Source organism: Centroberyx affinis, unplaced genomic scaffold (genome assembly GCF_046629955.1).
Source record: "Centroberyx affinis isolate AG114_WGS23_722 - 3 ecotype Tasmania unplaced genomic scaffold, CSIRO-AGI_Caff_v1 ptg004852l_1, whole genome shotgun sequence".
NCBI classification, from domain to species: domain Eukaryota; kingdom Metazoa; phylum Chordata; class Actinopteri; order Beryciformes; family Berycidae; genus Centroberyx; species Centroberyx affinis.
The window spans coordinates 118,415-145,525 of NW_027282371.1; the positions used below are offsets into that span (position 1 = coordinate 118,415).

The window sequence follows — 27,111 nt, forward strand, 5'->3', positions numbered from 1 at the left end:
AGCCACAATGGAACAAAGAAACAAAAGACCAATATGAAACTGATGTCAGAGGCTCTCAGCTTCTGTCTCTCGGGCTCTATCTCTGTAATTAGCGAGGAAGGCCCTTGCCCTCGCACCACCCTTCCATCAACCCCCCCCCTCCCCGTCCCCACCGGGGCCTGGCATGAGGAGGGCCGGGGCAGCTCGCTGGGGAGAGCGGGAGGAGTGGTCGTCCAGGGGACGTCCCGGGGGAGAACGGGGTTAGAAGTCACGGCCGGCTTGTGGCCAGATGAAGGAGGGAGCTGTGATGAAAAGAGGCTTTTCCGTGGCTCCCTCAGCTAAAGTGCCTAATCCATATTAGTTGCACAAAGGCCCCGCAGATTAGCAGACATCTTCATCAGAATGAATTCAAATTTCTCAATTTTTGGGGGGTAACAGTCCAGACAGAAAATGGGCTTTACCCAGAACTGCTGAGGAGACACTTTCTTCTAAGGTTCTTCATAGGTTAAGCTATTCAGGTTGAGATCCTCAACCTCGGATGTGGAAGCCATTAATTTGGAGGGCAAGGGTCTTCTGGCTTAGAAAATGGGATTTTGGGTAGTGACACACAGTTATGGGCTAAAATGGAAACCATCTGACTGGTGTTAATGTCTTAACTCCTTTGTGGTGACTCTTCCACACTGGTTGAGGTTTAATAACTAGCTTCTTGTCTCATTATTACTTTCCAATGTCGTCACACACAAGCAGAATGTACAGACAGGCTAATAATATGGCACGGCCTCAGTTGGACTGTACTTTATATAATAAGGAGATGTGATTGAATAAGTCAATTTTCTGTTGATGCGCCAAAAGTGGCTGAAATCTAATTTCGGTCCGCTTCTAGACTTCTTCGCCATTTATTTGTCATTAGCTCTATGATATTCCAGAAGCCTCCTCATGCATGCAGCATAAAGGAGGCATTCTTCAAAGAAACGTCAAACACGCCGTTGGCCACCGAGGGAAGTTTATGCGAAGAGCTGAAAGATGAATAGAGGGATTCACGGGCTGGAGCTGGCACGGCCATCTGTTGGGTTGATTGAAGTGAGGAAAGTTAACGTGCGCGGTCGCGGCGCGCTCGCCACTCGCGATCCGTCCGGCCCGGCCCCTGTGTGAGATTTCACGGACCGCTTCCATTTTTGGCTCTCCCGCTCGCCGGCGTTCTCGGCTCACCTGATTACAATTAGCGGACTCGTGGTTTGTTTACCTTGGGCTTTCCACGTAGATTGGAGTTCCGAGTCAACTCTGAAGTTCGCCGCCGGTTCACAGAGGAGATCAGTGTAAACAGCTGGCCTCTTTCTCCGTGATTCGATTTAAAATCTACTGTCGTAAATTTTATTTAATGATGGTAATGTGATATTCCTAACTCAATTCATCTCATTTGCTTGCTGTTGATTTGTTTTTCGCAAAGGGGACTTTTTTTGCCCATTTTCCTGCTTCATGGAGGCTTGTTTCCTGCTCTGACTTGTAGTTAATATTAGATTATTCAACTCCTCCTTGTATTATCCCGTCTTGCCACATTCAGACACTGGGCTGATTCATGGACTCTGTCATGAGATAGTCGTCGAAATGACAACAAAAACAGAAACAATATTACTCGACAATGGTCCATAGAGGCAGTCTCTTAAAAACAACACTTTGTAATGACTGTATAGAACTCACCGACTCTATCAACCATCCTCGGCTTCGAGATCCTTTGTTACAAACCGTCTTCAGTGGAAGTCTAAAAATGGGCCAAGGTCACAGCCATCCAGAGAAAGCTGCAGCATATTCTTTCTGCAAGGAAGGAATAGGCCATACACAGAACGAAGAGTGCAATGTTCCTGTTCCACATCCCCTGCGAGACAAAAACCGTGAATCAATAAAACTGCACAGGGCATAGTTAATCTACCCACCACCATCTTAGCCTCTATTTCCAGCGCGAGGGAAGCCGGCAGCCATTTTGTTTCCCCCTGTTTTCCTGAATGGCGCCTCGTGAAAGGCAGCCGCCTGTGCATGGAGTTAATTAAGCCATAGTTTTAGAGCCGTAATTGATTGAATCATAGAGTCATAATAGAAATTGCGGGGCCCCGGCAGCTGTGTCTTACTGAATTAAAACCAGTGGCATCCTCTGCTGGTGAAAGGATATGTTAATAAGGCCTTGAATGCAATCAGATTTTGTTGTTTTTGTCCTTTTTTTAAGCCTGGGTGCTTCTTTTTTTTTTCCCCTAACACTTTTCCTCAAGGGGTCTTATTATACACTTCTGTAACACTAGAGAGTTAGTGTGCAGCGCAGTGGGAAGCCAAAAGACGCCCCCCCCCCCCCGCCTCCTCCAGTTCCCTTAAATCTGTCAAAGCATCTGCCTCATCCACCCGGGCAAATCCTTTGACGTGTGTGGGGCTAAAGAGCAGGCCTTGTATCATTCATGAATGCTGCTGGATTTCCATATCTGACGCCGCGCCGGCTCACTGCTGGGAGCGCTCGTCGTCCATATTCACGGCGGGCCGGGGGGGGCGGGGGGAAAGGCGACGTATACGCGCGTCTGCATCCGTCGCCTGTGTTTTCCTTTTTCCCCGTTCCCGTTTCCACGCGCCGCCGCCGCGTACACGAGGACGCGTACACGCATACAATCAGAAAGATGAAATTGCAGTTTGCGGCGAATGTGCCGGGGAATGTATGCGATATGTGCCGCATGCCCTCTGCGGTCTCCATCATCTCGCTCTCTTATTCACTCTCTCTTTCTCTCTCTCCCCCCCCCTCTCTATTCCCAGGCTGACCCTATCTCTGCAGCCCTACAGTACAGGGAGGTAATGATGAGAAATGGAGTTATAATGCCAGTTGTTAAACCTCAGGCCGCACAACAAATGTGCTTCAGAGACCCTGCATTTGTCTCTGAACGGATTAGGTCTTTGCTCTGGTAACCCTATATTTAATCTCACTCCAGCCTCTGCCGGCAACTCTGCGCCGCTCACGATAACAAATACTCTGTCATTTTCCCTCTCCTTATGCTTTTAACCGTTGACGTGCCTGAGCCGGTGCGGCGGCGTCAGCTTGCCCTCGATTATCTGTTGTTTTCCGGCATAAGAAGGATGGAGAGTGAAATACTTATCCTTCAGAGAGTGTTTGTTATCTCTGTGACTTGGCTGTGAATGTCAGACTCCCGTTAAACAAAACAAAAAAAAAACAGCTTGTCTGGGTTGACATAGTTCTCCGCAGCACCTGGAAGCCATTGCTCACCTTCCTCTGTCTTATCGTCTTTCAGGAGCCTTCCGTTGGTTCAGGCGTCATCCATTTTTCCCCCAGCAGCTCACTGTCTTGTTAGTTATTGTTTGCACGTTGCCATGTGGCCCGGAGCCGCTAATACTCCATAATGGGAGGTCAGGTATTTTTTCTTTTCATTAGCATTTTGTACAATTATAATACATGCCTTTTCTGGGGACCGTATGAAGTAGAATTCACTTATCACCCCCCAGAGTTGCCTTCAGACTTTTACTATTTTATTTGACGGCGACAACCTTTGAGCACCTGATCAGGCAGTAATAGCAGCTCCCTCTAAAGTGCCACAGATTATATGGTTATTATTCTCAGAGTGCGGGAGAAGTCATAGAATGTTAATAAACTGGTGCCAGTCTGTATTAAATTATCAATGTGCATGAAAAATTCATCTCCAAACGTCTTTCACACTTTCCGAGTCGGCGCGCAGTTCACTTTTATCTTGTTAAAGGAATGGAAATTTTATTACAAGGGAAAATAACACCACTTGTTTTTCATTTTCCGTTTCGCATGCCGAGCAGCGGGTTCGACGTGAGATGGCTCTGATTATTGAGAGCGCTCTCGGTGTTCACGCATAATTTGGTGCGGCTTGGTTGTCCTGTCTGTAGCCTCGATAACTCAGGACCAACTGGCATGGCTGTCCTCTCAGAACGGCACACTGCAGCGGAGCATATCAGATGTTGTTATTGTGGGCACCCCGCTAAGAGCCCATAAATTACTCGCTAATCTCACTTCTCCAATTTCCATCTTTTTTTCTTAGTGTAAATTATACCCCGGTGGAGACAAATCGGCGACAAGACCACACAAGGTTGCACCTTCTGTTTTCCTGTTTTCCACACAAGAGCGGCAAAGTGCAGTTTTCGCTTCCGTCAATCTTCCCAACAGCGCCGGAGGAGGGGAAATGAAGGTACCGGGGTCCATAAACAATTGTGTATCGAATGGAGGATCTAGTTTGCACATTTTCTCCCGCCAGCGCTGTGAAGAAGATAAAGAATGTCAAGGTGACATGTGCATGCTCTTTGAGGGAGAATAAAGACGGCAATGTCCTTGCTGATTCTATCAGTGGGAGCCATTCTTTACCGCCGCTCATTGGAAGGAGAGGGAAGTGGGGGAGGGAGGCCGTGGGAGGGTGGAGGGGGGGGGCGGGGGTGTAGGAGAGTGAAAAGCCAGAGAGAGCATAACATCCCTCCTGGAAACGAACGCAAGTCCAACGCAACGCTGTTATCAGCTCCCAACTGCTTTTCCACCCTGATCGATCTGCGGTGCTGGGCAATGCAAATGGCTGCAGCTAGCCCTGGGTATTCTGCCATCAATGGAGAGTAATTATCTTCGGCAACAACCAATATTGGATTGTTAAGCCTCGGGATAAGGTAGCCGGCAGAGCCTTCAAACAGTCACTCACCTCTGTGGGCTTGAAGGCTGATGGATGGATCAGCCGGGACTAGCTGCTGGAGGGGCTCCTGAGGCGAACTAGCAGAGCTACCAGCTCTCATCTCCCTCTGCCCTAGCAGCGCAGCCCTTTGAATCCCAGAGAAAATTCATTTTTAATGTGCCTGGCGGAGGGCGCTTTTTGTTCTACATCGCCTCGATCAATCAGGACGGCTTTTCATGTCGAACAGGAACCTCCAGAAACATTTGCCACGAGGGCTTTGATGAGCACAACTTTCAAGAAGGTTAAAAACACGCTACAAGCTGCCTGACAGGCTCTATACGTGTGATAGATTTGAAAAATATGATTGTAGAGAGCCGAAGACTGCACATAAGTGAAAATCCATTACCGGCCCCATGTATTCATCTCTGCATAATATCCTATAGAGCGTTTTGTCTCTGTATCTTATTCAGTCGTGTGGATCTCTAGAGCTCCTCTATTACTGTAAAGTCCTTTACTTTAAGTTGGGTCTCCTGAGAGCCCTTCAAAGTGTCTGACATCCTCTGGCCTCTGTTCTCAGTAGCGCTACTTGTATTCTGAAGTATGCCAGTGCTCCAAATGGATGACCTAGAAATGTTGTCCGTATTGAAAGATGGGAGTCATTGAATAAGGTGCTCGTTCTCGCATAGTTGGTCTAAGCTACTCGAGCCCCCATAATGAATAAATCATGGATTCTGCAAGGCACTCTCTAGATAGAAATTACAATGTACAGCTGCAGAAATAAAATGGAATAAAACATGACTCTGTTCCGTTTTTCGGTGGTGACAGCCTATGTTGTGCCTCTCCACCATCATTACTAGTAATGGCGAGGATTCACGCTGGAGACGGCTGCGATTCGAAATGAATGTGCGGCTTGCTAACTCCGGAGGTAGTTAGTGTAGCTGCCCAGTGTTCCTGTTTAAATGAATCACGATTTGGAAAAAATAACCTATAACGGTATAGGCTTTGTAGCTTCATGATACATCGAATCCCTGCTCCTCGTAATCCTGAAATCAGCTGCTGAGCTAATTTTATTTGTCCGCCAGTGCCTTCAGCTTCGATATCGTTCGGTTTAAATGAGGATATCTGCTCTATAAAGTCTCAAATTCCAAAACGGGGTGATGTGCTGTTATAGCAAAAATGCCAAGCTTCAAAAAAAAATTAATGGCATCATATTGAATGTACTCACCGTGGTCGATATGAGCGTTTCCTGTCAACATCTGATCTGGAATCGGCGTGTTTCTACCCACACTCCTGGCTTCTCTCTTTACATAACGGCTTTTACTGTACACACCTATTTTGGGAAGCTGTCTGGGGGGGGTGGGGTGCGGGGGCGTAGGCCAGCCTGCGGAGGGGTTGTGTGCCGGATGCTATTTCCACGAGGCAGATATTTGGACCAGGCCTCTAGATCCACTCAGTCAGTGCGGGCTTACCTGAGATTAACTGTTCTCCTGGCCGAGGCTGGCAGCATTAGCGGCCCACCGCTGAATGGACGCGGAGCCTAAAGCTGGCTGTTAAAGTGCTGAAGGACAGAAAATACACCCGGCCCTCCCCCCCCCCCCCCTCCCCCTCCCCCTCCCCCAGAGGTGATGTAGTGGTTAGGACCCCCCGCCTCAGGAACGATATGTACCCCTGCTGGCTTAAGATTGATTCCTGCCAGAACCTTCTCTCATGTGTCCCTCTCGGCTTTCCAACTGTCTCAATGAAGGGAGAAAAAAAAATACTAAAGGAAAAGGACTACACACCGTCCTTGAAAACAGGGTAAAACACCAAATCCCCCATATTTGCTGCTCTTTATTTGTGTGGACCAGTGATGGGAGATACAGCCGACACAATGTGAACTTTTAAGAGTGATGACGCCTTGATGGCTTCGACCTCCGCTGTTTTCTTTCTATAAGCGTCTATACGGCTCGGTTCCCAGGGTGCCCCGCTGGTCCGACATCTGCTTTTCAGTTCCATACATCTCCCTGGAACGCTTCCCAGGTTCGGCGTCATATACGGGCCTCCATTCCGGTCGCTGGCCGCTTTCGGTAAGCTGCTATTTTCTAGGATAAACAAAACCACGGCCAATTGCTCCGCTGACCGAAGTCCGTTTTTAGTGGCGTTTAACTTGTTCCCCCCGTTGAATTCAAAGTACTCCTGCGCCTTTCAATCTGACCTGTGTGGGTGGGTGGGTGGGTGGGTCGGTGGGTGTGTGTGTTTGTGTGTGTAATGCCCTATGTTTTTAAGGGGAAGTCTGCAGGCTTGGGGATGGCCCTTAATCACTGTCAGCTGGGAAATAATTACAAGTCTCGCATTCCTGACACAAGTCCGCAGAGTTCCTCTTAACTCTTATTGAAGTTGCACGCAATGCAGGGCCTCACCTACGCAAAATAGATGCCCGGTTTGTTTTTAAGGGGGGGGGCATATCATAATGTATTATTTATCCATTTGCAATATTGTGTTTATCAGTATTTATAAAGGGATTTTGTTTCACATAACTGAGCTCCCATTCTCTCAGGGGCATCTGCGGAGTATAACACAGCATGGCAGAAAGTAAACACCAATCTTCCACTTGTCTCCAGACAAATCCGCGGGGAGGGAGTTGTGAAGGAGCCCCCTCGCTCTGTCTTGGCTTTTTTTTTGCGAGCGTAAGCCTCTTTCAACCCGACTTCAATCGCGGCTAAGTTAAGCAGGTCGTCGGAGTGAACAGGATAACCACGGGGCTAACTTTGTAGGAGACGTCAAAGCCCCCCCCCGTCCTCCTCCTCTTTAGCCTCGGAGAGTTCTCCTCCGAAGTGCGTTTTTTAAGAATAACATCTTCACTGTGGAAAAGGAGCAGATGGGTAGCCTCGCTCGGTCAGGACCGGTGCCAATCCGTATTCCCCAGGCCGCCGTTAGAGCTTGAGAGTTTGAGGGAATCGCTGCAGACTGGATGGGTCAATAGGGGGGAGTTTTCTGTTCTTCGCTCCCTTTAAAAAAACATGTCTGTGTGTGTGTGGGTGACGTGCTGGTAAATCATAAACCGGTCGGTGATCAACATGATGCATCACAACCAGTATGAACGAAATGATTTTTATTGTCCAAAAGTATATTCATTTTTCCTTTTTTCCCTTAAAAGATCCTCGTATGACTTACATCAGTTTGATAATACTGCTGCCTACTGCTGATGTACTATGAATTTACCATAGAGATTTATGTAAGCCTACAACTGTGGGTTTAAGTGGGTTCACCCCCCACTACATCTCTGGTGTGTGTAATAAAAACAAAGCTATATTGTCTTGGGATTTGGAAAACCAAAGTCATATTTAGCTCCAATAAAGTGAATGAATACACTAACTGTGAAATATACTAGGCATATTTCTGTTTTTTTTTCACATATGGAAAATATTTTCCTGAAAATCCGGTCACAACTTGCTAAAATTATATATATATTTTTAAAGGCACACAGGCGTGGAAATTGCTGGAAAAGAATAAATATTGGGTTCATTATTGGGGAATAGTGTAACAAATCAGATCAAGCCCTCGTACATTGATTGCTCTGGTCTCGTCCTGTCCTCATTTTCAACAGCGGCTGCACACACACACATACACACACATACACACCCACTCACACTCACACTCTAGACACACACACACACACACCCAGCCTGACGCGCAACGCAGCCCAGTCTCTCTCTCTGTTGCGCACGGAGAGCAGGTCGGAGAGGAGCGGAGCGCACTGCGTTTTTCGGGACTTCTCGTCTTATTAAACGCGTCGGGATCTTGTGGATAACCGTCAACCGAAACCCCCAATGCACGAAAAAGCCTCTGCACGACTCTTGGATATCTATTTCGTTTCGTTTTCCGCCTGAGATCGACTGATATTTTTGGGAATCTATTGTGAACGATCTGTCATCGGCGCTTTCACTACACGACTTGGGATCCTATGAGCGGCGCTCCGGCTGGACAAAGATCCACTGTTTTCTCCCAAGGAGCCCGAATATTTACCCCCCAGAACTTTAATGAAGTGAAAGAAACTGAATTTTCATACTATTTCCCGATGGTTTGACCGCTTTTGAGCTCCGCGGCAGACGGGGAAAAAATACGCTCAGTGAAGATTTATTGTTCCAGCAGGTTATTCCGTGTTGTGAGTTTTACCACCGTCTAACCATCGGACATTTTGTGTTTCCAAATTGGATTTAACCCCAGTAAGGCTCGGGTGAAATGTCTTTGTAAATCCGTGTTCTTATTTCCCCCAGTCTGGGTGATTTGGATACCCACCGCGACCGATCTCAGCGCATTTGGACTCGGTAAGATTTATGAAATTTGACCGATGTTGTGGTTGTTTGCTTTTATCGCTTTTCCAGGTGAAATATTTGTAACGATCAAGAATTAAAGAAATCCACGGTTCTGCTCGAAATTAATCAGCACAGCGATGGAAAGGGCTGTTCATTGTTGGGATTTGTATCGTATAGCCGCTTTCCGCCGGTGGCAGGCGCATTTTCCTTTCCAACGAGGCGCCCCGCATTCATTGTAAGCAGGGATGTAGTGGAGGATAAAAAAAAAAGAAAGAAATAACACTCACTTTATCCACCTTTAATTTCCAAAAATGGAGTTTTCACACCTTTTTAAAGGAATTACATAAATCTGCATGGGTTAAATCCATAGTATCTTATATATTATAGGGTTGTGTTATAAAACTGATGGAAGTTACGTAAAAAATGAAAAAATTATAAACTGATGCTTTTCTGAAAATATGTTTTTGTTCGTATTGGGGCTGTGATGATCTGATGATCACCGACTAGAGGATATATTTTTATCCTCCTTTTTATTATTTAACACTACTGGTTGCATTAATAGTGCGTTGTATTCATTTTGTAACGCAATCCTCAGCAGTTTTTGTCGGTCCGGTTGCTTATTATATTACTCTAGATTTGCAAATGCACCGCGCACGACATTGACACAATTGGAGTTTGTCCCGTGTCTGACTTCTACTACCACGGGAGGAGCTGTTTAATTAGGTTTTGTTCCCCCATTGAGCCCAAGAATCTCAGCCATCAAGGTTAGGCTGGATCACATGTCGCCCTGTAATATTAGTTCCGCACTTGGCCCCTTATGATACCAGCCTGTCACTTTGTCATCGCTTGCATCACCCAGAAATCTATTGTTAATAAGCACATGCCTCTAACTCTCCACTATAATAATCCTATAATATTCCTATAGGGATCTGTAGTGTGTCTGTGAGTTTATAGTGACCTTATCCTACTTAATGCAATTTTAGATCTTATATGTAATATTTCTATAGGGACTTATAATGTGGCTGTGGTACTCTATAGTAAGCTTATATTGACTCTATTCTAATGTATGGTGTGTTTTATCTCCTATGGCAGTGGTTCTCAATCCTGGTCCTCGGGTCACAGATTACTGCTGGTTTTGTATCCTACCAGCTAGTTAATTGCATTCACCTGGAATCCCAGGTGTAAATCAGCGCCTGATTAAATGACTAGAATGGAAACCAGCAGGGCTCTGAGTCCTGAGGAGCAGGATTAAAAACAACTGTCCTGTGGTATCATGCCAGTGTTCCTATAGTGACTTATTGCATGTCTGTGGAACGGAATAGTGAGCTTATAGTGACCTTATCTTACTTAATGGTATTTTTCTATCTCCTGTGGTGTCTCTATAATATTCCTATAACATTCCTGTAGGCAGTTTTGTCGCGCCATTTGTATCTTATCCTTCTAAAATGTATTCTAGAATTATTACAGCTCTTTTTTGAAAGGACGTTCATTAGGTAAAGGTGCTGTTGGATAATGTATTTATTCACATTGTAATAGCAAAGACATTCAAGGCAAGGCGTTTTGTGATTTGGTATATTATGGGATATTCTTTATTTCTTAGAAGCTCTTGCTACAGGGACAAAATAGTGATTACGGTGTAACTGTAATGTCTAAAAGCAATAATACATAGAATAGATTGTTATTAGATTATGGATTATTATGTTAAAATATTTACTGTCACGGAGACAGACGTGCGTAGCATTAGTATTTTGGAAATGGTTTGGATTTAGGAGGAAATTTGATTATATTTCTGTTTCTATTTGGTTACTGTTCCCAAGCCATTTCGCCTCAATATGGCACACAGAGAAATGTGTGTTTGCTGGTATATACGCTTTGTTATACCTGCCAATCATGGTCTGTTCCTACGCTACAGGCTCCAGACAGGCTGTGTTGGAAATGTCATTTTGTTCTCATTGGTACCATGGCAGCACTGTAACTGATGTGGTCAGTGATGAGGTCTCTATAAAATATTGTCTCAGTCCATTATGTCTTGTTATTGGGTGTTAGTTCTGTGTGTCTGTGGGTTGTGGAGCGTATGACATTGTAATACCTCTAGCACACTGACTCTTCAACCCGATACTTCCACCACCTACATATTAAAATATGTATCTCTCTCCGCTCCCCACCACCTATCTGTAATCTACTGCAGATGGGGCTCTGGAATTAGCTTGCAAAAAGCTCTCTTATTCCTATCTTCAAAAGCCCATTTATCTCTAGCGGAAAGCTGATAAGAGACAGGCCTGCTTGGCAAACGTGATAAGAGGGTGAAAAATCCTCCAGCTATTTGTAATGTAAGAGTTCAGGCAGATCACAGCTGGGGGAGACATGACAAACCCAGCATCATGAGACTAATGCCTTGTGCCCCCTGAAGCCTGGATACGAGATAGAGAAAGAAATGGAGATTTATTCTGGATCCATGCGTGAACTCCGAAGTGAAAAATGAGCTCGAGAGACGTTTGAGAAAATAGCCTGGGCGTTCGAATGCGATACTGTGCGTTCTCAGTGGTGACGACGGTGCCCAAAACCTCAGAATACTATCAACTGGCATTATAAAGTAACGCTTTAGCCCGCTAAGCTGTTTTGAACGGAGCGTCGTCTAGCTTAGCGTTTGCAACAATCTGTGAAATAAAGTAGGGAGAAAAAACATGTCAGTGAAACATTTTTGTTGATGCATTTGAGGTTAAAGCTCTGCTTAGGGAGGAACGTGCGTTAAAAGTATTGTAAATCCCAACTGGAACCTGTCTGGAATGTGGAGCTAATCCAAATTGGCTTATGCTCCCAGACTTTAGCTGCCCACTGCGAAAAGCTCCAAGAAATATGGAAGTGGGTTGTGCCGTAGGATTGCAAAACAACTTGCCACTCGTTCTGCTGGCCGGTTGAGGCCAGCAACAGTAGGCGGCATCGAGCCGGTGTTTTCCCATTTCTGTCCTGGTGTTCCTTGTGATTTACTGGACAGAGAACATGATCATCCTTGGTCCTTGACTATGGCAGCTCCACTGCAGTGAAGAGGATGGATGTTTCCCAGGTGCTGAATCTGCTTTCTGCAGCCCCACTGACACAACTCCACCACCTATAAAGCCCATTACATCCATTGTACCATCTATTTGTTGGCGCAGATAGGGATACACATGCAAACTATACTGTGTTGCAAATTGCATATGTTGTAATGTGCGTAACCTTTGTAAAATTCGGTTTGTGGGAAGCAAGCACTTATCCTATACACAGACTTATGAGCCACAGGAGATGTGGATTGTTCCGAGGACATGTCATTACTGTATAACAAATGACACGTAGCATGTGATGTTATTCATACTTCAAGGACACTCCCTGAGCTCCACCACTTTGTGGGTCCACAGTGGGAGATGGAGAATTTATGCTCGTCCCTGTGGCACTTGGATCTACATCTTAATCCTGACAAGGGACTTGCCATAAAGCACTCTCTCTACACTGAAAGCAGAGGGAGACCTTACAAAAGAGGAAGCCGGCGTGCAGCGAGGCGTTTGGCAGGCTCGGCTTTTAATGCACACTGCAGAGATGTCTCTGTTTTTAACATTTAAGTTATAAATAACGCAAAGGGCCGCACAAGGCCAGCGGCTGTAAAGGGACAGGGAGGTGTTGGCAAAACAAAATACTTTTTTTTTTCTCCCTTTTTTATTGCATGGCGGTCCCCTCAGAGCCGGCTGTGTTATTAACTGCGCCGGACAGCGGGGGATTTATGTGCGGGTCCAAATGGAAGTGACCAGTGACCTTTCCTGTGGCGTTAGCCAGCTCTCAAACTGCCAGACAATGGACTGCTTCAACAATGAGCCGCGGCTCTTTGTCCCTCATCTCTTCCTATCTGATGTTATTTCCTAAATGTGGGCATCTGCTCGCTGAGAGACCCGGGGCTCATGTCCTCTTTTTTCCATTTTTTTTCTCTCCCTCAACTCGAAATGTCAACTGTGCGCCACACAAAGCAGCCATCCAAGGCCTTTTGAATACCTCCAGGTACCGCTGAAGTCATAGGTCAGCCAGTCACTCAGTCAGTGGGTAATGTGTAATGCGGCGAGTGCTCTGCAAGCGGCTGCCGAGCAACACAGCGCCCAAGAGGCGGGGTGGAAGTGGACCGGGTCACGGCGCTAGGCCGTGGCGCCGTTCGGGACGTTCTCCTGTGATGTTGTTATTGTTGTTTTCTCCGTCCCCTCCCTGACAAAGACGTCCCACTTCACTTCAAACAGCTGCTGAAGCCCATACATATTTCAAAAGAGCTCTCCCTTTAATCCTCACGGCCCTTCTGCAATTAGCCATTGACAGCAGCGCCTAGTGCAGTTCATGATCTAATAGAGGAACGGCTAGAGAAACCAGAGGCCCTTTGATTCTCGGCGAGCGAGCGAGCGTCTCCTGCTCTCAGCCCGCTCATTGGGAGCCATCTCAAGGAGAGGTGGAGACACTCGAGCGAATTCCCCCTTTTCAAGCCGCCGACCAGGGTCAACCTGTAATTCTGGCAGCTGTGCGGCTCCTCGCCCTCCCCTCGTCTTGTCCTCCCCGCCTGCCTGCCCCCCCCCCGCCCCCCCACCGCCACCACCATCCCCAAACAGTGCTTCCCTGAGAGCGGGCCGTGTCTTTTGTTACCTTTATGAGGCGTAATTAAATGTGCACGGCGTGGCACAGTGTTTGAGCAGGAACCCCAGGCGTGCCATTAGCCAGATGTGGCTGCTCAGTCCTTAATGATAGAGGAACAGAGGCGGAGGAGACGAGCCCAGGAGTCCTTCATCACGCCATCCCGAGGTGTCGTGTGGGCCTAATTGCCCCATCGTTTTGTGCGCCATGCGAGCCCCCGTGACACCTAGCTTCATGCATTCATTATGTAGTCTCCCAGTGCTACTTCAGGCTGCGGTGTTCATGTATAACCGGAGGTGGGTGGTACACTGCAGCTAGGCTTTTAGCCAGCAAGTATGATTCATGAGGGGAGGGGAGTTCTTAACACCTTTGTTTTGAACATTGCACGCAAGTGGTGGTGTGATGTACTGTGCAATGCAGTGCATTAATGGGATTTATCTGACTAGAGAGGGTTTCATGCGCTATAGTCATGAGATACTGTGTGAGAGGGGTAAGAAGCACCTTTTTAATATGGAGGTGCTGTTCATCTTCTCTTAAGTTGCACAATACACATCGTTATTTGTATGTTTTGGTTGGATCGGTGAGCGTTCTTTTGGCATTCAGCAGAGGCTGTTGAATTCTGTCAGTCTACATTCTTGGTGTTAAGAATTGATGTACGTGTCCTTGGAAGAGGGGCCAACCAGGAGAGTTAAGAAGCCACTTTTCTAGAAAACTACCTGCTTGTCTGTCTCTGCCTGGGGGCTTTGGAAGCGCTAAGGGATCAGACTGACAAACGCTGACTGATCGGCTCACATTCACACAGCGTTTCCTTCCAGCCTTGCTTGGGATCTTACCATTGAGAGTTCTCATATTTCCTCCTAAGCCCTTTCACTCGCAGTGTATTAAAGCTCCCCCCCCCCCACCCCCCGTCTTTTAATCTGGCCCGCGTGTTTTTCCCCCTTAGTAAGCAGATTTGAGTCGGGAGCTTTAATTAGATGCGTCTTCTCTGGGATGCGGATGTGTCGGGTGGTCCGTGTGCAGCCTGGGGAGCGTTGGGTGGAAATGGGCCTACATACCAAACATACGGCACCCTCGCTGGAAAGCAGGCCCCTTCGTTAGCGAGGAACTGACGAGCTGCCGCTCACATTAGGGTAATTAACACCGCCACAGATTGTGGAACAGCTGTGCAATTTAGCACTGTGGCAACACCAGCGAGTCAAGAGAGACTCTGCAAACAGAGGACGGCTATGGAGTAGATTCATAGAGCGCCTCGCTCAGGCCCCATCCAAGCTCTCTCCAGTGGCCAAACAGGGCGTATCCTCAACTACTCAGCAGAGTGGCATAACAAATCATTTAAATTCACATTATTAAAGGGATTTTTAAAAGTTGTACACTTAAGCAAAGCAATAGAATATTATGATGTGGATCGTCTTGGACAATGTGTGACACAACAGGCTGTTTTAGACATTGTTCAGACATGTTTTTGTTTCCAGCCTGCAGTCACTATGTTTCACCACCTCTCTTAAAGTTATGGCCATGCTGGTTTCTGGATCTAAGTTGGTCAACATGGTCTGTATCCATGAACAATTTACTGGAAACACCATTTTGGGGCTAGTCATCAGCCTTGTCTATAGTTGTTGTGGAGAATGGATGGACCGTGTGTAAAAGGCCTCTGCACTTTCTCTCCCCATGTAATTTAAGTCCCTTTTCATCTTGCTTTTCTTGGCAGTGTCTGGCTTGCCCCCACAAAACCAAATTATATGTGAGAAGTAATTAAAGCGTCCTGCTCTCCTTTTTGTTTCTTTTTGATTATAGTTAATGCGTACCATTCCGTCCTCCACTTTTATTCGGCTTGTTTTTTATCCGCACTGATCCGCAACATCTGGTTTTGGGTTTAACCATCGGGGAGTGGTGAGAGTGCGGCGGAAAAAATGCTCGTACACATGGAGTTTTTCTCTGTGGATTCCAACCTAATTATTACTGAAAAACACAAGCATCCTGTGATATTTGACTTTCTGTCATGTTGCTAACATTTTACAGTGACGCCCCAAAGATGGCCGTTCGCCATGCAATGGAGGCGAGTTATCCTTTAAAAAATCCCCTTGTGTAAACAGATTGAGGCTTAAGGTTAGTGTACATTTCTGTTATATTAGAGAAGGGGATCTTATATTATTTGTTGCCTCAGATTCACAACCTGTAGCGCTGATTTGAATTGGTATATTTCATATGGAAGGAGCACAAAGCTGAGTTAAGTGAGTCTTGCAGGCTTGAGACCTATTGCCTCTCTCTCTCTCTGTCTCTCTCTCTCTCTTTCTCTCTCCTCTCTCTCTCTCTCTGGCCTATCAAGTGTCAGTGACAGTGACATGCCCAGGGCTGTCAGCAGGCCATGTCCTGGCTCCCTGCTCCGTCAGAGAGCGAATGGAGAGAGCCCAGGGAACTTGTTAAATTTCTGCTGAGCTAGGCTATGCCGACTTTGACAAGAGACATTTCCTTCCTATCTCCTCCGGTCCTCTGCCGCTATCATCAACCACGACTCAGTGAGTGAACAGGGCACGGAGACGATGCAACGATAATAATGTGAAAAATGTCTATCTGCGGTAATGCCAGGTGAAGGCGAACGGACAGGCAGGCAGGCAGGCAGCTGCTGCAATGTATTCTGGGAGGCTGGGCCAAGCCCCAACGGGCCTGTCATTTATTTATCTATCTGCAGTGTCTTGAGAGGTGAGGAGAGGAGAGATGGCAGGGGCTTCGCTCTGCCGGAGGGGGCTGGCCGACTCTTGAGGGATAGGAAATATAATTGGGCTGCTCTCACTCTCGGCTATGGCACCAATCAGACATTTCACCCTCCCTCCCTCCCTCACCCACCCACGTTGCTCGCAGACATAGCCGAGGAGATGAGGCAGCGCTGGCCTTTCAGGCCCTGCGCAGGGACAACCCCAAACAAGACTTGTCACTTGTGCTTACAGTGGCATTTATTTGATCGGAGGAGGTTTTTCTGCCTTCCATCCCCCAGCCCCTTCCTCTGCACATGCTGTAACTGCCTCTCTCTTGGGCCTGAGCTGTAATGCTGGAGACCTGAATGCAACTTGGCTGGGGCTATCCGTGACTACCGCTGTGCAAGGCAAATGACTTTGCTGTGAGGGACAGGCCACCTGTTAGTGATGGGGTGGGGGCGGGTTGACAGAACAAGTGTAGCTGTCAGAGAAACAGGTTAAAGTCTCTCCCAGCAGGAGGTTGGGGTGACGGGGGCAGTGTTTCCACTGGCCCATCACCACCACATGGGCCCAGACATGCCCCCTGCATTGTCAGTGTGTACCCCAGTGCTCTGGAAGCATCGCTAAAGTAGCACGAACCCCTTAGGGACACTGGGAGTAGAATCTGTCAGGAGAGTCAGTGGGAGAAGTGGTAGGTCCCTACCCTGTAGATTGTTTTTGTGGGGAGGGGAGAGGGGGGGGGGGGGGGTGTCATGCATGGTGGTGGATGGTGTAGGGAAAGCGTTGAAGCCTGCGAGCGCATCTGTTTCAGCTGCTCTAATTGCGTATGGAGGTATTGATCTGTGGTGGGTGGGAGGGCACTCTACCAGAAGCTCTCGCCTCCCCACACTGGCATCCCGCCAGCGGCCTGTCAATCATGGGGGTGGGTGGCGGCCTGGGCGGGGATCAGAGTATTGGGAGGGCAGGCACAGGGGTGCAGCAGAGCGTACCGGGTCTCCAATTATATGTGTGTGGGGGGGGGGGGTGGCATGGGGCGGGAGGGATGCCAGGCAGGTTCTTGGGGGCCAGCTGGGCAACCCCCTGCTGAGATGCACCTGAGCAAGTCGAAAAGACATTAATAGCAGAAACCGAAAACGGGGCTGTTAAAAATGTACCAGTCTCGACCCCCAACTCCCCCGATTCCTCCCAACAATGGCTGTGCATCCTCCGCTGACTTCGCCTCCAAACAATCCCAGGCATGCTCTGAGGACCCTTGTTGTCGGGGAATAACAAGAGCAGCACGAAGAAGACATGCCTGGGAGCTAGGCTCGCCCACCCACAACCCTCTCCCATCCCGTACCCCCTCCCCTCCCCTCTTCCTCATCCTGCTGTGCCCAGCCTCACAGCTTTTAACACTTGATTAAATTCCCTGCTCTCAGCTGAAGCTTTTAAGCAGTACAGAGAGAGAAAGAGAGAGTGTGGGGTTTGTAGAGGAGATGAGTTAGAGGCCGACGAGGCTGCTGTCGGCTGTTTCTGGTCCTGGGATGCTCTGAGAGTTCAGAGTCCCGATCCTGGATGATGAGGCTTAGGCTCCTCTGGCTGTCTCATCCACCTTTTTTCTCCGGGAACTCTGTTTACAATGGCCTCCACCGTCCAACCACAATGCCTCTTTAACGCCGACAGACACGGTATGCAAACACACATCCACATATCCCCCAATCGGCTTTATCCCTACTCCGCTGAGCAGTGAATGGCATATGAAGGCCCCGCAGCCTGGGTCCACTAATCCAAGGATTCTCTCAAATGTGAGAAAGGGCTGCTTGAACACACAAGCTGCTGCCTTGACTCCATCTGTTAGCATATCTCCTATTCAAATACAGACAGAAGCCACCTGAGCCAGGTTGAGTGTTTCTGTAATGTGCAGACACTGAAATGAAGTTACAGGAAACAAAGGTTGCCATAGAATTACCGTAAGGGTCTTTAAAAAAAACAAGTGCCCGTTTGTAAATGACACAACTAATTACATCAGCTATCAGCATCGCGTAGACACTCAGCCACTAGAGCGGGCTTCCTTTGAAAGAGACGAGTCAACATTTAAGAGGTAGTTTGAGAGCATAATAGACAGGTTTGCTTTATTGACAGGAAACAGCTTTGTTAAGGCGATCTGGCGCTGCAGTAATGAGCTGTTTAACCTTGCCTCTTCCCATACACCATACGCAGAAATCAATACAATGCATAATGTACACACCCTCCAATAACCTCGCTGGAGCCAAGATGCTGCAAGTGAAAATGATTGGCCTCTGCATGTGACTTGGCGTCCTTTTTGCTCATTGAGTTCACTCATACCCCGAGACTCCCGAGGAAAACAAAGCTTTTAACAAGCGCTAAGATATTCATTGTTGCCATCATGAGCGAGCCCCAGAAAAGGGTATTAGTGCTCCAGGGAAAATTCTTTGCCTGTTGTTTTTTCTTTCCACATGAATAATTTAAGGACTTGCATGTAAGACAAAGTTGCCTTTACTTGCTTCATTATATTTTAATCCAGAGCGAATGATGCTCTGCATATACTTGGCATGGCCGACAACTTTTAATGGTCCTCTCTGCAGCGCTTGCTCGTAAATCTGCTGCAGCCATGCAAACACCTCAAATATATCCTCTTCCCCCCCCTGCCCTCCTCTAACATAGGCCCGTCTGGGGATTTGTGTTCAGATGCATGCCAGATCAAATTCCTCTACAGGTGCTACATTATAATCAGAGATAACTGCCTGCAGGTTTACGCTGAGTTCACCAGGGCCCACCAGAGACCAAAGCTGATAATAATTAGATTCTTTTCTGACAAAATACATAGCACCTCTGCATTTGGATGTTTTTTATTGTGCATAATAAGAACAGAGTGCGAGTGCACAATAGTAATGATGTAGCGCTCTAAACCCACTGCAAGGTTGAAAGAGCCCTACCAATCAAGTCTTGACAGGGTGTCACACAGGCATTTACGCCACACTATCAACCATAGATGCCATAGGTTTCTACACAGTGTTCTTGACTAATTCCCATTCGGTTGCAGCAACGGATGATTGTGTAATTGAAAACCACCGGCACCGCAGCCATTGTCACAAGGTCAGGTCGCGGTGTGGTATGCCAGGCCGATGTTCCACAGTAAGTGTGAAGTCTAAAGTCATAAGCTCTCTCACAAGGTCTCCGCAGTTGTCGCGTTGGCGTTAAACTAGCTTGCGCCGCATTCCCCAGAGGTACGCGGTTAGCTCAGCGGCACCCCCCACCCACCCGCCTCTTCTTCTCCCAAAGAGCAAAGCTCCTGGCATGTCCCGCCGATATGTCATCGCGTTTATTTATACGCGCCAGCCCCCCCCCGCTCATAAAGTCACACATCTGGGCCGCCAATGACAGGAGAGCTCGCGCGCTATGCCGTGTCATGAGAGTCGGGAGATGTACGGGGGAGTTCATAGCTCAGTCTAGGCGCCCGCTTGCCCCGTAATAAACCGGCTTCCATGACATGCCGGAGTCAGGACCCTGTCATGTATTCATGCAGGGGAATAAAGACATCAATAAAAACACAACACCGCGGTCTAAATAAAGGATGCGCGGCGGTGACGCAGCAGGGGGGGGGCGTACCGTGGGTTGCCGGGGTGCCGTTTCAATATTAAATTCCCACCATAGCCTCAGAGCTCAACTCACTCAACCCACTAACAGCACGACCAGCCTCCTCTTCAGCTTCGGCTTACACACAACAAGCAGCAAGCGCTGTAAACGAACCGCGTCCCCTCGCCCGCCTCTGGCCCTCTCAACGCCACCGTGTTTAGCGGTAAAATTAAGCCCCGTCCGTCGTAAACACCGACGCATAACGCTGAGGCAACACCACCTCTATTTATAAGGGCAGCTGAGTGGTGGAGGTATTTTTAAAAGGGGGCTGCCGGGGCGTTGGGTGTCCTGTCCGACCCCCGCGGCGAGGCCTCGGAGAGAGGCTTGGGTTACAGCTGCCAGAAACCCGAGGTCCGGTGTCCGCTTCAAAAGTAAATTCCACTTAACGTGCCGCGTCCCTTTTCCAACATGACCCCGGGGGGGGGCTTTAGCGGGTCCGAGCCTCCTTTATATAGCGCATAGCGTGTCTGCTTGTGCCAGGGGGGTGGATGGTGTCCGTTTGAGTGGCAAGAGGGGGGGGGGGGGCGGCGGTTCGGGCCGGACTGGGGAGGGGGGCGTTTTTTGCAAGAGGTGCCAGTTGTCCTTGCCCCCGCTATTTAAGTTTTCCACTCCCCTCCGCCTCCCCCCCCGCCCCGCTCGCCACCTCCTGTCCTCCCCGACTTCCCCCTCATTCCTCTGCGAGACAAGTGGCTGTATTGATCCTGAGAGGCTGGCCTACTTTCACGCTGGCGGCTGACATACGAGCGGAATGCCGGGCTGAATTCCTAAATCCCCCTTCGCTTCAATTCAGCTGCCGTCGTAGTCGAGGAGAGATGCCGTTACTGAACCCGGCATAAACAGCTAACCCCCCCCCCCCCCCCCGATACACTGCTGGCCCCGTGCGAGCTCAGCGGAGAGCCCGGCCGGGAAAAAGGTCAGGGGTCACGGGGATCCTGTGCGCGCAGGGTGTAGGGTTCGGGAAGCCGTGGGATGCAGATGAGAAGTGGGGAGCCCCGAACTCCCACCGGCATTAGCGCAACATTTATTTGTGTTAGAGGGGAGGTGATTCATATTATTCAAAATCACTGGCATGGTCCGGGGTGAGCTGTGCCTCTCGCCGCGCATTTTTTCCTCTCATTAAAGGTGTCCGTGCCCAGAGGAGCGAACCGGTGCCTACCGCACATTTCCATGTAGTGCCAGCTCTGCCTTTTCTTCCCTTTTTGTGCGCCGTCTTTCACTGCAGCAGAAAAAATTCACTGTGTGTGGGTTGAGGCGAGAGAAAGGGTCACCGCTTTTTTATCGCTGCATTATTTAAGATCCGAGGAGCCGGGGTGTTTTTTTTTCTTTGTTTTTTTTTTTTTTTTTTTTCTTTTTCCCCTCTTAGCAAATTCTTCCAAGTCAAAAGCGCAGTACGGTCTTGAGAGAGAGAGAAAGAAAGGAAGAATGTAACTTGTGTAGCCCGGGGTGGGCTATGACTCACCTAGACATTGTTCAGATGGAGTAAAAAAAACAAAAAAAAAACAAGTTCAATAGGAGTTTCTATTGAGCGGCGCTTAAAGCCACCTTTCTCTTAACAAGCTGCAGTGAGAGGTGGTTTGCCTACCAAGCTTGCCTGCAGCTCTCCGCAGGGCGATTATGTCACGGCGGGCCAGTCAGAATGATGTGTATCTCTCTGTTAGGAGGGAGCTCTACTGCAGCAAAGGCTCCGACTAGGAATATTATTATTATCTCCTCCAGGATCCTCTCCACAGCAACAACGGTGCCGCATTGTGAGAGCTCTGGAGAAAGCTGTCTTTGAAATAATCCGCCTGTCTGTTATCCTGCCTCTCAGACAATAACATCCAGATAGGCTTTTTTTATTTTCCACCTCCCACACTGACAATAGGGGTAAAAGCTTTACAACAAAAGGATGATGTGGATGTGGGGGGGGGGGGACGGCGAGTTTCCGTGACCCGTCCTATCGTACCTCCTTCACAGCGCTGCCCCCCCCCCCCCCCCCGGAGGAGGTGGGATTTGGGCCGCGGCTGTTGACCGGCCAATCGGGGAGCGGCGAGCCGTGTCTTAAAGGGGCTATCTGCCATCTCGGGCTGCCGAGGAGCCCGGAGAGCCGGGAGAAGCCACCGGTAGTCTAGATCCCTATCGTGGGCCGGGGTGTAATGAAGAACAGCCCCCCCCCCCCCCCCCCTCGATTCCACCGGGAGATTACCCCCGCGCCTCTTATCTCCGCTGGCACACGTTTTGACATTAAAAAAAAAAAGAGGAGAAGAAGGCCACGCCCTTTCCACGCTGAGCCGAGCCGCGCCGCGCCACTGCTATCTCCTGCTTCTGTTTTTCTGTCTCCCGTTGTCGTTATCTCTCTCTCTCTCTCTCTCTCTCTCTGCCTCTCTCTCTCTTTCCCTCTCGCCCCATTGCTGTGGTCTCGAGCAGGACTTAATCACAGTGCAATGGCTGTGCCACGCTGACCCTTATCTCACCCTAAGAAAGATAATACTATCTGCCTCTCATCGGCTGCCACCCCCCTCCTTCCCCACCCACCCCACACACACACACACACACACACACACACACACAGACACACTCAGCCGACAGGGGGTGGAGAGCCAATGCGTGCTTTTATACCGCTGAGCTCAGATCCGGTGTTGCATTAATTGAGTTAAATGGATAGCGATGGTCGAGATGATTTGTCTGTCGGCTTTTATTGCCGCAATTTAGACTGTGCCTCATTGCATTATGCCGCTTAATGAGAGCCCTTTGCAGCCGTTTTGTCTCTGCTGGTATTAACACGCGCAGGTTCACTTCACAGGGGAAAGTGGGAACGCGCCGGCCCTAATTTCCTGCAATAATCAACTGAAAGCGCCTCCTCCGACTCTGTCATTGCCGTTTTGTTTTTTAAACAGGGATTCGCTGTTTTTTTTTATTTTTTTTTTTTTTCATTCTTTCCCTGTTATTCCGACGTCATTTTTTTTTCCTCTTACTGTTTAGGCTCTGGGGGTTGAGATTCTCATTTGTCACCTCCTCCATCCCTACCCACCTCCATCCCCGGCTCCTTCGCGGGGAGTTTTTTTTTTTTTTTTTTTTTTGAGCGGGGTCCGGGGAAAAAAAAATAAAAAAAATAAAAAAATATGTCACGTCCTTTTTCCTTCATTTCTCCTTATCTGGTTAGTGCTGGCTGTGGGCCTGCCGCGCCGCTGATTTGTGACCCTCTCTGTCTGCGGCGGGCGAGAGGCTTTAATGCGATGCGTGCCTCTGCCCTTCTCCCTGCTGATGAAACAGGCCCCTGCACTCCCCTGATAGACTGCTAATTTGTATACTAAACTGACAGGCAGCCGTGATAAGGGCTAGCAACTGCTGCACAGCCGGGGGGGGGGGGGGTGCGGTGTGTGTTGGGTGGGGGGGGGGTGCAGGGTGGTGGTAAGTGAGACGAAGGGTAATATTTTACACAAAGCTCGAAGCCCCCCCCCCCACCCTCCCTCCCCGCTCTCTCTCTCTCTCTCTCTCGTCAGCATTCATTTCCCTGCCTCTGTTGCTAGGGGGGGAGGAGGAGGTGGAGGAGGAGGAGGAGGAGCAGGAGTCGTCAGCCCCCCCCCACCACCACAAACACACACACACACACGTCATAGGTGGCTATGAAAATGGCACTCGGGGCTAAATATAAAGAGGTTTATGCGGGTGTGTGTGTGTTGTGTGTGCAGGGGAGGCCACTCCATTCTGCACGGTCACTATGGAATTCATTATCATCTTAATGATGCTCCAGTTGAGGCGAGTATCTGTTGGTTGACAGTTGCGTGGGAGGGTTTCTTCTCTCTCTCTCTCTCTTCCCTCCTCGCTGTATTTCCCATCATGCTCGCTGGGGGGTTTCGCAGTCTTGCTGGCCCACACCTGTTCTGACAAGCGAGCGGCGGCGGCAGCAGCGGCGGGTGGGTGGGGGGTTTGGGTGGGTGGCGGTGGGGGGGGGGGGGGGTGTTGGAGGTAGGGTAGCTAGTAGCTGTTCCCCTGCCCTGGGAAAGCGTAACAGCTCTGCAGCTTATAATAAACGACCGCTCGGGAGGTCATTAAGTTTCTGGAACGGAGGGGGGGGGGGGTGGAGGAGGAGGAGGAGGAGGAGGTGGGTGGGTGGGTGGGTGGGGGGGGGGGGGAGAAGGACAAATGCAGGGGAGATAATTAATTTGGTGTCTCCCGTTGCAGCCCGGGAGCCCTAGGCCTGCCGTGCATGGCTGACGCGGCATTAATCGCTAACGTAGCATCTGTGGGCGAGGCGAGGAACCCGGAGCAGAGGAGGCGTCCGGGGTGAAAGGGCGGCGGCACTCCAGGGTCCTGAGTGGGTGCTGATGGAAATGTTTATCAAAGCGGCCAGCTACTCCCACATGTACAGAGGGAAGAGGGCCACTAGTAGGGTCCGACCGATACCAAGGGTGCTTTCGCACCAGCCTTGTTTAGTCCGTTTGAATGGAACCCCGGAGCGTTTACCCCCTTGGTTCGGATCGTTTGGGGTGGTGTGAGCATCCTAATCGAACCCTGCTGCGGACCAAATAACCGCTCTCTGGTCCACCTGGAAGAGCTGGTCTCAGGCCGCTTCCAAGTGAACTGTGGAGCGGTTCATTTCTGGTGAGAACACCATTCGAATCAATCTCAGGAAGCGACCCATTTAATCTGAATTTTATTGGTTAAAAACGACGTCTTCACATCCTGTTTTGGTGACTGGTGAAACTAGCGTTTGCATGGATCAACTTTTTGGGATTTTTGCATGATTGCAGCTCTATAGTTTGGAATGGACCAACTCACCTCACTCGTCCTGTATGGCAAATGGCAACAAGTCATGGTAGGATGTCATCAGAGCTAGCCTTCTTCTGTGATAAGATTGTCTGATTGCAGCCTCTTCCTCAAAATGTCCGTATTATTAAATTATTTATTATTATTTTATTCATGACAGCCATTCATATGCGTAATCCTCTAGAGTCTCCATGATATAAGATCTAGTATAGGCAGAAGTTGTGAGGGTTTTGTTGTATGTTTACCAAATTACCGGAGCCAATTTACAATTGAACCAGCTGAAAAACGAAACAATGTATCATTCTCGCATCAGGTGCAAACGAAGCAGATTATCAGGTGTGAAAACATCCTAATATTTTGGGGATTTAAGCTCACAATAGCCAATATTTTGTGATGTTATTCATGAACTTTAAAAGCGTCCACACTCTACACACCTACCAAAAAATGACAAGTATTCAAATTTCTCCAACAATTTAATTCTTGAATGGGTGGAAAAGCCTGTGAAAGAAGCATTTAGACCATCATGTGACAGTAAAACTCCATTGAAACCCCTAACAATAATAATAATAATAATAATAATAATGCTATATATACTGTATACGCATACTCCAATCAAAATATCACATTAGAATCAATTCAGGTCAAGGGTTTCCCATAGACAACCAGTGTAGTATTGAGCAATGATACAATAAATATGCAGTCAAACAAACTGTATTATATTCATCATATTGGAGGTGGACAGCGCTCACTAGGCCAATATCGGCCCTATATATATTGGTCTAAACCTGTTGAGAGAGGGAACAGGGAACTTTGGGTGACAGTAAATGGCGGGCGGTAGAGAGGAGGAGAAGGAGGTGGAGAAGAAGGTGGAGGAGAAGGAGGAGGAGAGGGCAGTGAAGGAGGAAGTTGACAGTGATGAAACACCGAGCGGGGAAGCAAATTAATACTGTGTGTGTGTGTAGAGGTGGGAGGTGTTGAGGTTGGGGGTCCACGGACAGAGAGGTTCTGCCAGGGTAATTGAGAGCTCGCTCGCCCCCTGTCAGAGTGTGTGCCCTCTCTCTCTCTCTCTCTCTCTCTCCCCCACCCTGTACTGTGTTGTTGGTCCAGGCTAACCATGTACTGATACAGGAGCGTCAACTGCCTCCTCCTCCCTCAAGGCATCAAACCCACTCATTTGGCTGTCAGGGAGGTATGCACAGCACTGTGCTGTGTTTGTTGGGTATGCTCTATTACGCTCAATTACACAATAGTAAAGCGCGGCACTGATATGCATACAGTTGTTTTCCTCTGCCTATGGTTATAGCTATGGAATAACATCCATTCTGTAAAAGTGGTGTCATTTTGTCAACCAAGAAGTTAAGTTTTGTACTGTCTTTAAAAGATACTGTATTTTGTTTTGTTGTGCTGTCAATCATTTTGCAAGAGCATGTCTCTCTGCTTTCAAGTGATTGAAATCTCATTTTGGAAAACTTCTCATTTACAACCACTGTTGGTCCATATCTGGTTTTTGGTCTATGAGTGTTAAGATTAGCCTCCTTACCAAGGGGAAGTTGTCCTACAACAGTCTGTCAAGAACGTAGCATGTGCCAAATGACTCAGAACTAAATTGTAATTATAGGCTTTGCAGGCGCGAGCCCACAACAAAGCCTACTAACAGGTTTCTTTGTTTTCATGCTGCAGCTGTTGTGATAACGCTGCCAGCCTGTGTAAAAAAAATTATGTTTTATACCGGGGTGGGGAAGGGCTTTGGCTGCTTCGTGGGGGTGGAGGGGGGGGGTATTTGGAATTTCGTTTTATTCAGTCTGGGTTTACCTAACCTCTGGCCGCGGTATTTCTTCCTCTCCTGTTCGGAGATATTTTGCTCAGCGCCGAGGAATGCGGGGCATGCAGTAGGAGCGCTCAGATCAAAAGGTAGACGGACGGCCCGGGGACCGTTTGATATAAAGCAGGGGGCTGGGCGGGTGGGGGGGAGCGGGGAAAGAAATTGGTCTCTCAGCAGTCTTTACTAAATGAGGTTAATTGAATCTGGGTAATTGCTGACCTTCCTGTCTTGGTGAAATCACTGCCTTAACTGATCAATGCCTTTCATAAATTCATGCCTGAAGGTCATTCAGTTGATTACCGCCCTCCCTCGCCGCCTGCATCGCCCCGCTCAGTCGGGCCCATTGTGCAAAAATGAAGCGTGGAAGCGTTTTAACACTAAAAGAATGCAATTAAGCTTGTCTCAGATTTTCTAAATTAATTAGCTCGCGGTGCTGTTAAGTAAAAGCGATGTGGACGTCTGAAAATTGCCAAAGATTTTTTTTTTTTTTCCCTCCCCCCGCTTCTTTGCTGTGACAGCAAATGCAGAAATGCCTCGCAGTAAATGTCTCACTTAATGCTGGCGAGGTTTTCTGCCTCTCTGCTCTCCCTCTGCGGTTCAGCTATTATCTGGAGATTTATGCAGCCAATAAGTCACTG

At 48.5% G+C, this 27,111-nt stretch overlaps 1 protein-coding gene across 5 annotated transcripts in view; it reads left to right on the plus strand.

The window, feature by feature from the left end:
* Positions 1 to 27,111, plus strand: part of fbrsl1 (fibrosin-like 1) — a 160,259-nt gene that overhangs the window by 90,102 nt on the left and 43,046 nt on the right. Inside the window, exon 1 of one of the 5 annotated variants that reach the window (XM_071545309.1) lies at positions 8,911 to 8,947. The exons of the other annotated variants lie outside the window; for them this stretch is intronic. The gene's annotated coding sequence lies outside the window, so the exon portion shown is untranslated. Of the gene's footprint in view, positions 1 to 8,910; positions 8,948 to 27,111 lie in introns of those variants that run through there. 5 annotated transcript variants of the gene reach the window in all.